The 16,651-nt window shown below is 36.0% G+C and overlaps 1 long non-coding RNA gene across 1 annotated transcript in view; it reads left to right on the top strand.

Moving 5' to 3' along the window:
- Window positions 1–312: 312 nt before the first annotated feature.
- The window catches only part of LOC137223108 (uncharacterized), a 258,839-nt gene continuing 242,500 nt past the window's right edge, over window positions 313–16,651 (top strand). The window contains exon 1 of the long non-coding RNA XR_010942719.1: window positions 313–836. This is a non-coding gene — a long non-coding RNA (uncharacterized lncRNA). The remainder of the gene's footprint in view (window positions 837–16,651) is intronic.

The raw sequence follows: 16,651 nt of genomic DNA, 5'->3' as shown, positions 1-16,651 counted from the left end.
TTTTTAAAATTATTTCTAATTATGATAAAATTTAAATGACATAAAATTCACCATCATAACCATTTTTAAGTGTACAGTGCAGTGGCTTCAATTACATTCACATTGTTGTGCTACCAATCAACAACATCCATCTTCAGAACTCTTCACCTTGAAAAACTGAAACTCTGTACTCATTTAGCAATTCCCCATTCGCCTCTTCCCCTAGCCCCTGGCAGCGACCGTCCTACTTTCTGCTCCTATGATTCTTTTTTTTTAAAAATACAACAGAAAGTTTAAATCTTAGTTTTCTTTCATTAGGGTAACACCATTTCCCAAGGAAATTATACAATTTAACACATTATTTCACAGCCAAATGCACTACATCTGCCTGCTTGTGCTTTGGGTTCGTTTTGTAACAGCTGAACCGACTTCCACGCCTCTTCACTGGGTGAACCGTCCTTGCGGCGCCTCTTGATGACGTGCCTGGTTTTAAATGCCTGCGCCGGCTGTGGGCGCAGCAGCAGGAGGTTGGAGAGAAGCGACCCCTGGCTGTGCTGGGATTTGTGCCCAGTGCGGGGGGGCGGGGACCGCAGCACAAAGGGGCTCCCGGCAGGAGTGTGGAGCGTGTGTGAGGTTTCCTCGTGCAACAACTCTGACTTAGCGGAGGTTTCATGTGCAGAAACTACCATATTCCTTATAAAGACAGTTGCCATGTTGTGGCTGAATCTGCACAGACGGAGGCTGCCTGGCCGACAGCGTTCGGAACCTGAACCCGCCTGCGCCCTGGGGAAGATGCCGTCCCTCTGAGTGTCCGCAAGCTGCTGTTGCTGTAAATTTGACTGCCTCAAGTACTTCATGTAAGTAGAATCGTATAATATTTGTATTTCTGTGCCTGGTTTATTCCACTCAGTGTGTCCTCAGCTGCTAGGTCATGTCCTCAGGGTTCATCCATGTTGAATTTCCTTCCTTTTCAAGGCTGAATGATATTCCTGTGTGTGTATCACATTTTGTTTATGCATTCGGTAAATCTTTTAAAAGTGATGTTTCAGTTGGCTATAATACATAATAAAAATGTGGATAAGGATGACATTATGTTTAAAGAAAACTGAAAATCAGAAAAGAATTTAAGAAGAACTTATAAAGTTACTGTTGTCACAGAGCTGGTAGAATAATCTCTCTGAGAGTTGCCCCTCCCCCCTTTTTCTTGGTCTTAGGGAATATGAATCAAGAAAGAATTGGAAAATTAAATACTTGCTCCTATAGATTGGAAAATGTAAGTAAGTAAAAATCCAAGTAAGACCAAATAGGGCATAATTTCACTATTTGAGTCTTACCTCAAACATTTTGTTACATGTAAATTCGTTAGTGCCATTCTATTTAAACTCCTGAAGGAACCAATTAAATGGACTTTAAGGATATTTTAAAAGAAGAGTAATTAGGAACACAGGGCTTTAAACTTTTTTGCCTAATTTATTCTGTATCTGGAGGCATAACTAAAACTTTACTATATAAAAGAATGGAGGAAATTGGAAAAGGGATTGCAGGATGTTAACAAAACATCATCCCTGTACACGTAATATTTATATTGCCAAATGCCAGTAGGAATTCCTTTTGCATTTTATTTTTGCCTAATTACTTATGTCAGGAATTTCTGAAATGATTAGGAGCCAAAAAGGAAAGAAGAAACTTTCTTAGTGTTCTTCTCTTTGTTAAATAGTTGCAGAGTAGGTGTCTCTTATCCACAAGTGTCCAAAGGATATGCTCCAGGTGTTCCTCAAAAATAATTTAAATCTTTTTTCTTTTTGTGTTAATATGAAACACACATAATAACTTACTTTCACCAATCAGGTTATTATGTAATTTCAGACAAGAAATGTGATAGCTTTAACAAGGTCATTGTCAGAGTTCAGGAAGACTAGAGACCCATGTCTTTTTTCTCTGTGGCATATGCCACCTCCTTTTCCTTTGCCCCATTTCCCTTCTTATTCTGTTCTGTCTGTATTTCTCAGTTTAGTAGCTATATATATATATATATATATATGTATGTTTTTTTTTTTTTTTTGCGGTACGCGGACCTCTCACTGTTGTGACCTCTCCCGTTGCGGAGCACAGGCTCCGGACGCGCAGGCTCAGCGGCCATGGCTCACAGGCCCAGCCACTCCACGGCATGTGGGATCTTTCCGGACCGAGGCACAAAGCCGCGTCCCCTGCATCGGCAGGCGGACTCTCAACCACTGCGCCACTAGGGAAGCCTAGTATTATACATTTTTAGGCTGTGATTTTCACTGGCAGTAATAGAGTAATCTTTCACTTGTTTTGGCTTAAGTTCATTCTGCATTTCAGACTCACTTATTGTTGTATCATTAATAATTGTAGCTTTTTCCACTCATGGCAAAATGCAAGGAAAACAGTAAATATATTGTATAGACATTTTTGTGACTATAGGTTTCTGGTTAAAACAGTCTTTTTTTTAAAAAAAAAAAATTTATTTATTTATTTATTTTTGGCTGCGTTGGGTCTTTGTTGCTGCGTGTGGGCTTTCTCCAGTTGTGGTGAGCGGGGGCTACTCTTTGTTGTGGTGCACAGGCTTCTCATTGCAGTGACTTGTCTTGTTGTGGAGCACAGGCTCTAGGCACGTGGGCTTCTGTAGTTGTGGCACGTGGGCTCAGTAGTTGTTGCTCACGGGCTCTAGAGCACAGGCTCAGTAGTTGTGGTGCATGGGCTTAGTTGCTCCGTGGCATGTGGGATCTTCCCAGGCCAGGGCTCAAACCTGTCTCCCGTGCATTGGCAGGCGGATTCTTTACGACTGTGCCACCAGGGAAGCCCAAAACAGTTTTTTTTCATATTTGTTCTTTATTATATAATAGTCTAATAAAGGAATGATGAGTGAAAAATGTGGACATATATACAATAAATCTATAATAAATAGTGTTGCAATATGCATATCCATCATCAGTTAATGATACAACCCCAAGTGGAACATGTTTCTCAAATTTCAATACTGAGCTGATGAACAGATATTCACTAGATAGTCAACAGATGTATATTAAACTAAACTGATTTGTAAGTCAGAGGTTATCTCTTTATAATTACACTTAATAGCTCCATATAAAACAATATGATTAGCAATGTATAGAATGCATTCTGATCTTAAGGTTATCATTACAAGAAAAAAAATTGTAACTTGTATGGATGTTAACTAGACTTATTGTGGTGATCATTTTGCAATATATACAAATATCAAATCATTATGTTGTACACCTGAAATTAATATGATGTTACATGTCAATTACACCTCAATTTAAAAACAATGTGATCTGAGCTCTTTATGAAGGAGTTAGGGGAGTTTTTCACATCTCCCCTAAGGTACATTGGGATGTACACCACACTCTTTCACCAAACCTAGGGAATTGGCAGTTCTCCTTGATTCCACCTTAGTCTCAGCATTGCACTTGCCTCAGGTCCATCAATCACATTTCTTAATTCCATGGTCCAAAGTGCTCACAAAACAGCCTCTTCTTACTCCTACTTCCTTATTTCAGGTCCTAATTAACTCCTGGCTGAGTTACTGCAGCATCCTCTGAACTCAGCTTTTTGCCTATATTTTATTCCATTCTTAGCGTTCAAAGTGAAAATATGGCCATGCTACTGCACTGTTGAAAGCCTATCAAAGGTTGTCCAATGATGATGCCAATATTTTCCATACTTTTCTTATTGCACAGTCCTGTTGATCAAAATGATAAAAGATACTTCCAAATAGAAAAATGAGAGGATAAAAATTCAATGTAAAATATTTGTAGAAGGTTTACCACTCTTATTAGGTAATATTTCAAGGTAAACTAAATTTAGAGCAAGATTAACTACTAATGATGGTGGTTACAAGTCCATATTTAAAATAACCTTATTAATTTTAATTTATTTTGCTTGTCTTCATGTCAGATCTTTTTATAGTGAATATATTTGACATATAACATTGTGTATAGTTTGTTACTTTGATACATAATATTGTAACATGATTGCTGTTGTGATATTTATCACGTTACATAATTATAGTACAATATTGTTGTTTATATTCATTAATACTGTGAATTAGATCATTGCAAGTTTGTTCTCTTAACAGCATCAGTCTTATCTACCCATCCCCTGATAACCAGCGTTTTACTCTCTATTTTTTATGAGCTTGGCTCTTTTAGATTCCATGTATAAGTGATATCATATCGTACTTGTCTTTCTTTGTCTGACTTCTCACAGCATAATGTGCTCAAGGTCCATCCATGTTGTCACAGATGGCAGGATATCCTTCTTTCTCACACATGAATAATATTCAACTGTATATATAGCACATCTTTTTTATCCATTCATCCACTGATGGTCATTTAGGTTGTTTCCATATCTTGGCTGTTGTGAATAATACTTCAGTAAAGATGAGAGTGCATATATCTCTTCAAAATCCTGTTTTCATTTCTTTTGGGCATATACCCAGAAGTGGATTGCTAGATTGTTAGATCTATTTTTAATTTTTTGAGGAATTTCCATATTGTTTTCCACAGTGGTTGGACCAGTTTACATTCCCATCAACAGTGTTATAAGGGCTCCCTTTTCACCACATCCTTGCCAGCACCTGCTCTCTCTTGTCTTCTTGATGCTAGCCATTCTAGCAGGTGTGAGGTGGTATCTCATTGTGGTTTTGATTTGCATTTCCCTGATGATTAGTAATGTTGAGCATCTTTTCATGAGCCTGTTGGCCATTTTGATGTCCTCTTTGGAAAATATCTATGTAGTTCTTTTGCTCATTTTTAAATTGGGTGTTTGTATTTGTTATTAACTTGTATGAGTTCTTTGTATATTTTGGATATTAACCCTTCATCTGATATATGGTTTACAAATTTTTTCTCCCATTCTGTAGGTTGTCTTTTCATTTTGTTGTTTCTTTTGCTGTATGAAGCTTTGAATTTGGTGTAGTCCCATTTGTTGATTCTTGCTTTTGTTGTTTGTGCTTTTGGCATCATGTCCCCAAAATCGTTGCCAACATCAATATCAAGGAGCTTCTTCCCCATATTTTCTTCTAGGAGTTTTGTGATATCAGGTTTTATGTTTACGTCTTTGATCCATTTCAAGTTAATATTTTATGAGTAGTGTGAGATAGGGATCCAGTTTTACTGTTCTGCATGTATTTCTCCAGTTTCCCCAGCATTAATTGTTGAAGACACTATCCTTTCCTTATTGAATGCTCTTGGCTTCCTTGTTGAATATTGGTTGATTGTATATGCCAGGATTTAATTCTGGGCTCTCTGTTCTGTTCCATTTGTTTACATGTATATTTTTGTGCTGTTCTTATTGCTCTGGCTTTGTTGTATAGTTTGAAATCAGGAAGCATGATACCCCCAGCTTTGTTCTTTTTTCTCAGGATTACTTTGGCTATTCAAGGTCTTTTGTGGTTCCACACAAATTTTACGATTGTTTCTTCTGTTTCGGTGAAGAATAACTGATATTTTGATGAGAATTGTGTTGAATCTGTAGATGGCTTTGAGCAGCATGGATATTTAAACAGTATAGTTCTTCCAATCCATGAACATGGGATTTTAGAAAAATTGTGTCTTCTTTGATTTCTCTCAGCAAAGTCTTGTAGTTTTCTTCTTTTTTAGGTATCATTCTGATATTTAAAAAAATTTTTTTTAACATCTTTATTGGAGTATAATTGCTTTACAATGTTGTGTTAGTTCCTGCTGTATAACAAAGTGAATCAGCTATACGTATACATATATCCCCATATCCCCTCCCTCTTACATCTCCCTCCCACTGTCCCTATCCCACCCCTCTAGGTGGTCACAAAGCATGGAGCTGATCTCCCTGTGCTATGTGGCTGCTTCCCACTAACTATCTATTTTACATTTAGTAGTGTATATATGTCAGTGCCACTCTCTCAAAGTCTTGTAGTTTTAATTATACAGATATTTCACTTCCTTGGTTAAATTTAATTCTAAGTATTTTATTGTTTATGATGCTCTTGTGAAAGGGATAATTTTACTTCTTTTTCAGATGGTTCATTGTTAGTGTAAAGGAATGCAACTGATTTCTATATGTTGCTTTTGTATCCTGCAACTTTACTGAAACTGTTGATTAGTTCCAACAGTTTTTTTGTTGACTCTTTGGAATTTTCTATATATAAAATCATATCATCAGCAGAAAGCAATAGCTTTGCATCTTCCTTTCTGATTTAGATGCCTTTTATTTCTTTGTCTTGCCTAATTGCCCTGTCTAGGGCTTCCAGTACTATATTGAATAAGAGAGATGAGAGTGGGCATTCTTGTCTTGCTCCTGATCTTGGAGGAAAAGCTTTCAGTTTTTCTCCATTGAGTATAATGTTAGCTGTGGGTTAGTTAAATATGACTTTTATTATGTTGAGTTATGTTCCTTCTATACCCAATCTGTCAAAGGCTTTTTATCATGAAAGCATATTGTATTTTGTCAGATGCTTTTTCCGTGTCTGTTGAAATGATCATGTGATTTTTTGATTTTGTTGATGTGATATATTACATTAATTGATTTGTGTATGTTGAATCATATTTGCATTCCAGAGATGAATCCCACTGATTATAGTGCGTTATCTTTTTACTGTGTTCTTGAATTCAGTTTGCTAATATTTTATTGAGAATTTTTACATCTATGCTCACCAGGGATGTTGGTGTATAGTTTTCTTTTCTTGTGGTACCTGTACCTGGTTTTGGTATCAAGGTAATGTAATAGGGGCAGGGCGGGAGTGTGGCCATTGGTCCATGGCCGTTAGCTGTTCTGCTTTGCCAATGGTCGGCATGGCAGTGGTCCCCACGGTGGCAGTCTCCCTTGGTTGCAGTCTGTGGGACCTGGCCCCCATTTGCCCTCTTGCCCCCTTCCCCAGAGCAGTTGCTGAGTGAGTCCTGACATAGCAGGGTGCTGAGGAGGGGTACAGAAGGGAAAGGCTGCGGCTGCACCGGGCAGGCGCAAATGTTTCAGCCTCTCACTTTGGGTGACTGGGCTGTTTCAGGCGGCCGGGCAGGCATACTGACAGGTGGACCGGCAGACTAGTGGAGGTGGTGATGCTCTGTGTGATCGTCCATTAGGTAGACCCTCTGCTGGTGTGAAAGGCCAGTTGAAGATGCTGTGGCTGGAACATTGTGACCTGACCATGACCTGACCCCATGGACAGTTATAAGGACAAAGGATCTGACACCAAGAATTTTGCAATAACTAACCACGCTCCTCTCTCACCTTGCCTTTAAAAGGGCTTTGCTGAATGCCTTTGGGGAGTTTGGGGTTTTTTAAGGCATGAGCCACCCATCTCTATGCATGGCCTGCAATAAACCTTTCTTGGCTCCAAACTTTGATGTTTCAGTATCGTTTGGCCTCACTGTGTGCAGGGCACACAGACCTGTATTCGATAACAGTAATGCTGGCCTTATAGAATGAATTTGGAAGTGTTCTTTCCTCCTCAATATTTTGGAAGTGTTTGAGGAGGGTTGTTGTTAATTCTTCTTTAAATGTTTAGTAGAATTCACCAGTGAATCTGTCTGATTCTGAAGTTTTCTATGTTGGGATGTTTCTGTTATTGATTCAATCTCTTTACTGATTATTGGTCTCTTTATATTTTCTATTTCTTCCTGATTGAGTCTTGGTAAGTTGTGTTTCTAGAAATGTATCTAGTTCTTCTAGGTTATGTAACTTGTTGACATATAATTATTCATAGCAGTCTCTGATGTTCCTATGTATTTCTGTCTAGTATTAGTTGTAATGTTCCCTCTTCAATTTTATTTGAGTCTTCTCTCGTTTTTTCTTGGTTAATCTACCTAAAGCTTTGTCAATTTTGTTTGCCTTTTCAAAGAACTAGCTCTTAGATTCATTGTTCCTTTCTATTGTTTTTCTGGTCTCTATTTCATTTATTTCTGCTCTGATCCTTATTATTTCCTTCCTTCTGCTAACTTTGGGCTTGATTTGGTCTTTTTTGTCTAGTCCCTGAGGTGTAAAGTTAAGTATTTTATTTGAAATCTTTCTAATTTCTTAATATATGCATTTATTACTATAAACTTTCCTCTCAAAAATGCTTTTGTTGCATTCCACAAGATTTGATGTATTTACATTTTCATTTGTTTTGAGATAATTTTTAATTTCACTTTTGATTTCTTTTTTGACCAATTGGTTGTTTAGAAGTGTGTTGTTTAGTTTCCATATATTTGTACATCTTACCACTTTCCTATAGTTGTTGATTTCTAGTTTGATACCATTGTGGTCAGAAAAGATAGTTGCTATGATTTCAGTTTTCTTGAATTTGTTAAGGTTTGTTTTGTGTCCTGTTATACATCTGTCCTGGAGAAGTTCCATGTGCACTTGAGAAAACTGTGTATTCTGCTATGGTTGGTTGGAATGTTCAGTATATGTCTGCTGCATTCATTTGTTCTAAATTATGGTTCAACTCCAACATTAATTGTTCATTTTCTGTCTAGGCAATCTATTCTTTCCTGATAGTGGGATATTGAAATACAATATTATTATATTGTTGTGTAGGTCTCCCTTAAGATCCATTAGCATTTGCTTAATATTTTGGTACTCAGTGTTGGGAGCATGTATATTTACAATTGTTATATCTTGATGTATTGACCCCTTTTTCATTTTATAATGACTTTATTTGTCTCTTGCTACCATTTTTTGGCTTGAAGTCTGTTATGTCTGATATAAGTATGGCTATGTTCACTTTCTTTTGGTTTCTTCTTGCTTGGAATATCATCTTCAATCATTCACTTGAGCCTATGTGTGTCTTTAGAATTGAAGTGAGTCTTCTGTAGGTAACATACAGTTGGGTCTTGTTTTTTTAATTCATCCAGCCACTCCGTGTTTTTTTGATTAGTGAGTTCAGTCTATTTACATTTAGATGATTATTGATGTGTAAGAACATACTACTGCCATTTTATCTTTTGTTTTCTGGTTATTTTTTTTCTCCATTGTTTCTTTTTCCTTCTGTTTCTGTCTACCTTTGTAAGTTGGTGGTTTTACACAGTGATTAGTTCAGTCTCCTATTTTTTGTTTTGTGTCTCTGCTCTAGATGTTTGCTTTGTGATTACCATAAAGTTTACATAAAACATCTCATAAATACAAGAGTCCTTTTTCTGCTTATAGCAACTTACCTTCATTTGCCTATAAAGGTTCCGTTCTTCTATTCCTTCTTTTCTGTGGTTTGATGTCACAACTTATCTTTTTTTTTTTTTTTTTTTGCGTTACGCGGGCCTCTCACTGTTGTGGCCTCCCCCATTGCGGAGCACGGGCTCAGGACGCGCAGGCTCAGCGGCCATGGCTCACGGGCCCAGCTGCTCCGCGGCATGTGGGATCTTCCCGGACCGGGGCACGAACCCGTGTCCCCTGCATCGGCAGGCGGACTCTCAACCACTGCGCCACCAGGGAAGCCCACAACTTATCTTTTTAAGCTGTGAATTTGTTACCAAATTGTAGTGACTATAGTTATTTTTAATATTCTTTTCCTTTAACGTTTATGCTATAATTGTTTAACACGCTTCTAAAATAGAGTTACAGTTTTCTAATTCCGACTGTGTTTATCATCTTAATCAGAGTTTTGTGTGCCTTTGTCTTCATTTCAACTTGAAGAGCTCCCTCCAACATTTCTTGTAAGGCAGGTCTGGTGATTTGAACTCCCTCAGCTCTTTTTTGTCTGGGAAAGCTTTCATTTTCCCTTCATATCTGAAGGGTAACTTTGTCAGATAGAGTATTCTTGGCTGGCAATTTGTATGTTTCCATAGTTTGAGCATGTCAATCCACTCTCTCATGGCCTGTAGATTTTCTACTGAGAAATCTGATGGTGGCTTAATGGGGGTCCCTTTATAGATTACTTTCTTTTTTTCACTGAGTGTTTTTAAACTTCGTTATCATTGGCCTGACAGTTTCATCATAATGTGTCTTAGAAAAGTTCTTTTTGCATTGAGATACTAAGGTGTTCTGTTAGCTTTGTGGACTTGTATATACAGTTCTTTCCCCAGGTTTAGGAGGTTCTCAGCTATTGTTTTTTAAAATAAACTCTCTGTCCCCTTCTTCTCTTTTCCTTCTGGTGAACCGATTACTTTTATGTTGGATTTTCTAATGGAGTCTGATAACTCTCATAAGGTTTCTTCTCTCTAAAAAAATCTTAGTTCTCTTTCACCTTCCATTTGAATCATTTCTAAATTCCTAACTTTCTGGTTGCTTATTCTCTCTTCCATCTGATCTGCTCTGTTTTCAATGCCTTCTAATGCATTCTTCATCTCTTTTTTTTTTTTGAGTTTTTTGGCTCCAGAATTTCTGTTTAGTTCTTTTTTAGAATTTACATCTGTTTGGTAAAGTGTTAATTAATTTTATTCCTGAGTTCATTGAATTGCCTTTTTGAGTTTTCTTGTAGCTTGTTGAATTTCTTTATAACAACTATTTTGAATTCTCTATCAGAATGCAACATTCTGTGTCCAATTTCACTTGCTGGAGAATTGTGATTTTGTTTTTGTGATACCATATTACCATGATTTTTCATAGTGTTTGATGAAATGTTCCTCTGCTGCTGCATTTGAATTAGCAAACAACTTTTTTATTTAGGTAAGACTTTGTTTTCTTTCATTCTAACAATCCAACAGGTTGGCAATTAGAAGTCTTTCTTTTGTTTTCCAGAAGGTGGTACTATAGCACAAGTTTTTGGTTTCTGTTACTGATGCTAACTTGTAGCTAAATTTGGGAGTGAGCCCATAAAAACAAACAAACAAAAAAACTGGTGACAAGAGTTGGAAGAGGTGTGTTCTTAGCACTTGGGTTCTGGCCCAGTAGGGGGAGTCTCGGAGGGAGTGGAGGAGTCCAAGAGGTTTGTGGGCAGATCTTCTGACATTTTGGGCAGATGGCATGAAATGCATTCCTTCAATTCTCTGCCTTCTTCCTTTTACTTTCCCTCTCCTGGTCATGGAGACCTCTCTTCAGAAATCTGTTTTCTGAAGAGCAACAGGACCCTCTACTGCAGCCCCTGTGGCCAGGCAGACTTTTACTTTCCACGTCCTCTGCTAGAAGGGCTGCCACTACCATTAGTGTTGGTGTTGCTGCCACCACCACTGCCCCAATGCTACTGCTGCTGCGACTCCCTTGACTCTATATATCCTCCACCATGGTCTAATGCACCCACTTTTGGATGCATTTCTGAAGTGTTCTGGTGTGCTCTGCAAAGGAACTTTGATCGGTTATGGATATCCTATTAGTTGTAAATCAAAGTGGAGAGAGAAGAATGACTCACACCAACCACCATGATGCTGATCCCCATCTTCTTAGATCATCATTTTTAACCTCATAATGTGGCTGATGAAATGTCATCTCTACCATGCTTTCATTGCTATGTTTGCATTATTAGCATTATATTTATAGAGGGTTGTTTCTTTTTAAACCACTTATCTATGTTGTGACCCCTAAATATAGTTAATGTTGATAAAATTAGAAATATAATTCATGAATTCAGTTAACTGAGCACACGAACAGTACATCATTTTGAAATACTCAAAAAGTAAACACACAAACTTCTCTGTTTTGGAACTTTCTCTTGTGTTCCATAGGAGATAATTTGATCACCTCACATAGTATGAATTAGGGATCCATTAATCCATCCATTCTGATTATAATTAAAGCTTAATTTATTTTCCATTTTTAAAGAAAATAAATAAAAATATAAATTCTAATATGTTCCTTGTACCTATGGAAAGGTCATCTTTCACATCCACTTTTAGAGACATGTCCTATAAAATACAATTCAAACTCCTTACTGTAATTCTTACTTGGGATTAGTGTTTTCATGATCTGTATTTTCCATCAATTTGCATTTAGCTTACACAAGTGTTTATAGTTAAAACAAGTTTATAGCTTATAGTTGGGTCTTGCATTTGAATTCTAACAATATTTGTCTTTTAATTGGTATTTAGACCATTTACATTTAATGTAATTGTCAATTTGGTCAGCTTTAAATTTACCATCTTGCTATTTGTTTTCTATTTATTCCATCTATTCTTTTTTCTTTTTACCATTTTTATTTCCTTCTTTTGAATGGAGGTTTTAATGTGTGTCTTTAATTCCAATATTGATTTATTTCCTTTTGTCATGGTTCTGGTTTTAAAATTTTATCTTTATTGTATTACAATCTAGTCTCTAGTATTATATTACTTTTTACAGTAGTATACTTTCATTATCTCCTCCCGTTCTAGGTGCCATTGTTGTCATACATTTTATTTTATATTTGTCATAAACCCTATATTATTATTATTTTATTTCAGTCAACTATGATTTAAACCAAAATTTGAAATGAGAAAACATCTTTTCTATTTACCACATACTTAACGTTTTCAGCACCATTCCTTCTTTAGTAGAGTTCCAAATTTTCATGTTATAATTTTACTTCTGCTTAAAATTTTTCCTATAACATTTCTTATAGTGCCAGACAGTTGGTAACAAATTCTTTCTGTTTTTGTTTACCATGAAAAAGAGTTTTCTTTGTTTGTCTTTTACTTTTCTTTTTAAGGATAGTTTTATATGAAAGTTGCTTCTTTTAGTAGTTTAAAGATGTTGCATCTCACCTGGATTGGATATTTTTTGATGAGAAATCTCTGATTATTATTATCTTTGTAGTGTGTTAGTGTTCTCTAGAGAAAGAGAACCAATAGGATAGATAGGTAAATAGGTAAATAGATGGATAGATATATAGGCAGATGGATGGATGGATGGATACATAGATAGATGAATGAGGGAATTTATTGTAGGAATTGGCTCATGTGACTATGGAGGCCAAGAAGTCCCACAATTCGTTGTCTTCAAGCTGGAAGCCTAAGGAAGCAGGTGGTGTAGTTCCAGTACAAAGCTGAAGGCCTAAGAACCAGGAGAGCCAATGATATAAGTCCTAATTTGAGTCCAAGAGTCTGGAACCAGGAGGACCTATGTATAAGGACAGAAGAAAATGGATATCTCAGCTCAAGCAAGAGAGCAAATTCTCCCTTCTTCCATCTTTTTGTTCCACTCAGGCCCTCAGCCAATTATATGTTGTCTACTCACATTGGTCGGGGTGATCTTTTCAATCAACTGATTCAAATGCTAAACTCTTCTGGAAACACCCTCACAGGCACACCCAGAAATAAGTTTTACCAGCTGTCTGGGCCTTCCTTAGCTCAGTCAGGTTGACAGATAAATTAACTTTCACATGTAGGCAAAATGTTTTTTTCCCTCTCACACTTACTTTTTTCTCTTTATTGCTGGCTTTTCATAATTTGATTATGATGTGTCTTAGTATGATTTTCATTGTGTTTGTCATGTATTGGTTTCATTTAGCTTCTTAGTTTTGTGCAATTATGGAGTTCATCTACTTTGAAGAAGTTTTCAGCATTATTTTTCAGTTTTTGTCCTTCATCTCCTCACACGCACACATTTTGCAACTCCAATTATACATATATTAGGCCTCTTAACATTGTCCCATAAGTCACTGAGGATCTTTTATTTTGTTTTTAGTCTTTTTTTCTCTTTGTTATTCAGTATGATAGTTTCTGTTGCTATGGTCCAAGATCACTGATCTTTTCTTCTAAAGTGTTTATGCTCTTACTAGTCATAATTCTTTTGTTTCACTTGTTTTATTTTTCATCTCTAGAAGTTCCTTTTAGTTATTTTCTATATTTCCCATGTCTCTTATGTCTATATATATATTTTTAAGTTATCAAGCATATGGAACATATTTATAATGGCTGTTTTAAGGTCTTTGTCAGCTAATTCCATAATTTCTGCCATCGTTCATGAGAATGTTTCTATTTTCTGATATTTCTCCCAGCGTGTTTATTGGCATAGCTTGTTATTTTTCATTGTGGGGGACATAGTGAATGTTACATTGTTGAATATTTGGATTTTGTTCTAGCATATTAGTTTGCAAATAGTAAAGTTACTTACAGATTAGCTAAAACCCTTTGAGGTTTATTTCTAACATTTTTTAGAGCAGGCTTAGAATAGTCTAGTAAGAGTTTATCCTTTATGCTAAGGTGTGTCCCTTCTGGGATTTCTACTGAATGCTATTAGTGACCAATAATGAATCTCCGCTTTCACTGATCAGAGTTTGAATATCTCCCAGCCCTATAAAAGCTCTTGGAATTGGTTGCTTACCACTTCTTAGTTTTTCTTTGTTCAGTCTCTCAGAATTTCATCATGTACTCAAGTGGCTTAGTATTCAGTAAAATGTCAAAAGACCTCTGAATATTTCTAAAGCATTTTTTTCAGCCTGTAGCTGTATACTGAAACTTTCATCCATAATTCCAACTACTTCACGTTTCTTGATCTCAGACAAGAAAATTCAGTGAGACTCTTGGGTTCTATTTGGGATTCCTCTCTCTGTGCAACATTCTGGAATGTGACTCCAAGCAGAAATCTGAAACAATTGTAACACTCATTTTTTTTCTCTCTCAGTGATCACAGTCTTGCACTTTTGGTTATTAGATGTCTGAAAATAGTTGTTTCATATATTTTGTCCAGCTTTCTAGCTGTTTACAATAATGGGGAGTAAGTCTGTTTCATGTTACTTCTTCATGGCCAGAAATTGATTCAGTTTTGATTGTTTGTTTTTTAAAGAAAGGCTTCATTTTATTTAAGTTTCTTTAAAACGTGTGCAGATACAGATTTATTTTTATCCTTCTTATTACATGTTATGAATTTTTACACATGCAGAGCCATGGTTTTTATCAATTCTTAAAAGTTCTGCATTATCACAGAATCATATCTTTATTCCTCTGTTCTTTTATTCTGTTACTCCGATAAGCTATATGTTAAACTTTCTCATTCTATCTTACTTTTTCTTAAATGTTGTTAGTATTGTTTATGCTTTTGACTCTCAGTGACTTATTTGGGATAATTTCTTCAAATCCTTTTTCACTTGACAAATTTTCTTTTTGTCTTTGTCTCATCTGTTAATTCATTGAATATATTTATTTAAAAATTTAACTATTATATATCTTATTTCTCAGTTATTTGAATTATTTGGTTCATTATCAAATATTTCTAATTATTTTTATAGTGTCCTTTTTACTTTTGACTTTTAAATTTCATTTTATATTTCTTTAAATATTTCTAACATAAGTCTTTTAAAGTCTTTTTAAAAAGTATTTATATTTTGGCTGCATCGGGTCTTAGTTGTGGCATGCGGAATCTTTCATTGTGGTGTGCGAGCTTCTCTCTAGCTGCGGCACATGGGCTGCAGAGTGCATGGGCTCTGTAGTTGTGGTGTGCGGGCTCTAGACTGCATGGGCTCTGTAGTTGCAGCACCTAGGCTCTCTAGTTGTGGCTCATGGGCTTAGTTGCCCCGTGGCATGTGGGTTTCTAGTTTCCTGACCAGAGATCAAACCAGCGTCCCCTGCATTGCAAGGCAGATTCTTAACCACTGAACCACCAGGGAAGTCCCTAAAGTCTTATTTAGCAATTCCATTATCCAAATTGCTTCAGAGGGCAATCTCCTGACTTTCACTTACAGTGGCTTATTTCCTTGTGTAATTGGGACTTAGCGGGAATCCTAGAGTCTAAATCAGTATTAATTTTCTCTGTAGAGGATTTGCGTTAACTTCTTTCTTCTTCTGAGATCCTGGTCGTTCTATGAACCTGGAATTAAGTACCCTTCAACTAGCTCTGCCTAATTCAAGAATGTCATATTTAACTCTTACACATTGTCATAGGCTCTGGGTACTGGTATCAGGGCAAGCCCAGTGTTTTTGTGTGCTTATTGATTATTCTTATTTTTCAAGTTTCAGTTCACTGTTCTTAATTGTTTGTTTATTTTATTCCTGAGATTTCTTTACTCTTTTGTGAGCACCGTAATGTTTTAAAAATATGTTTGTTACAATTTATTTTTATTGGATTAGGAAAGACCTTCTGTGTATCCCAGGTATATTATCTTCATACTGCAGAAAGATGAAATCCCTGCTTCTGTTTCTGGCTTTATCTCTTGAAAATTCCCTTCTTTTACCTTGTGTTCTAGCAGGACCAAAATATGTGATACAGTTTATATGCACTCACATACTTCTTCCTAGGAGTGCTTTTCTACCACTTGTCTACTTGATACATTTTTGTTCAGTTTTCAATATGTAGTTAATGTCTTTGAAACATTCCTGGAATACAATTATGGCTATCTCATTAATATCACTGATCTTTGTGCATAAATCTGAAAACAAATGCACCACAATGAAATGAAGTTATTTAATATGTTTTCATTATATTTTAGTTATATACTTTTTAGCTAGGGTTTATTTATTTTTAAAATTTTCATATCTCTTGTTTAACATAGTATGGGATACAGAGTGAATATTAAGAAATATGTTGAATGGATGGGTATTACTTCAATATAATTGATACCAAGAAAGAGTAATGTTACACCTCTGACGTAATAATACATACCAAGATGAGTGATGGTCTCTATAAGTACGAGAAAAAGGAAAGCCAAAAATTAAAAATTAGTCAGCAGCCAAGTATAATCCAGGGAAAGGTTTCCCTAATTCTTTTTGTCTTTCAGTTATGTAATTTGGTAACTTTAGTTATTAAAGACAATCTATTACCTACTCAAAACAATATTATTCTACCTGCTAAGCAATATCTTAGTAGACATCTGTATATCTATGTAAATTTTCTA

This window comes from Pseudorca crassidens, chromosome 4 (genome assembly GCF_039906515.1).
Source record: "Pseudorca crassidens isolate mPseCra1 chromosome 4, mPseCra1.hap1, whole genome shotgun sequence".
Classification (NCBI taxonomy): domain Eukaryota; kingdom Metazoa; phylum Chordata; class Mammalia; order Artiodactyla; family Delphinidae; genus Pseudorca; species Pseudorca crassidens.
Note: the sequence above shows the minus strand (reverse complement) of the source record. Positions and strands in the feature narration are given on the sequence as shown.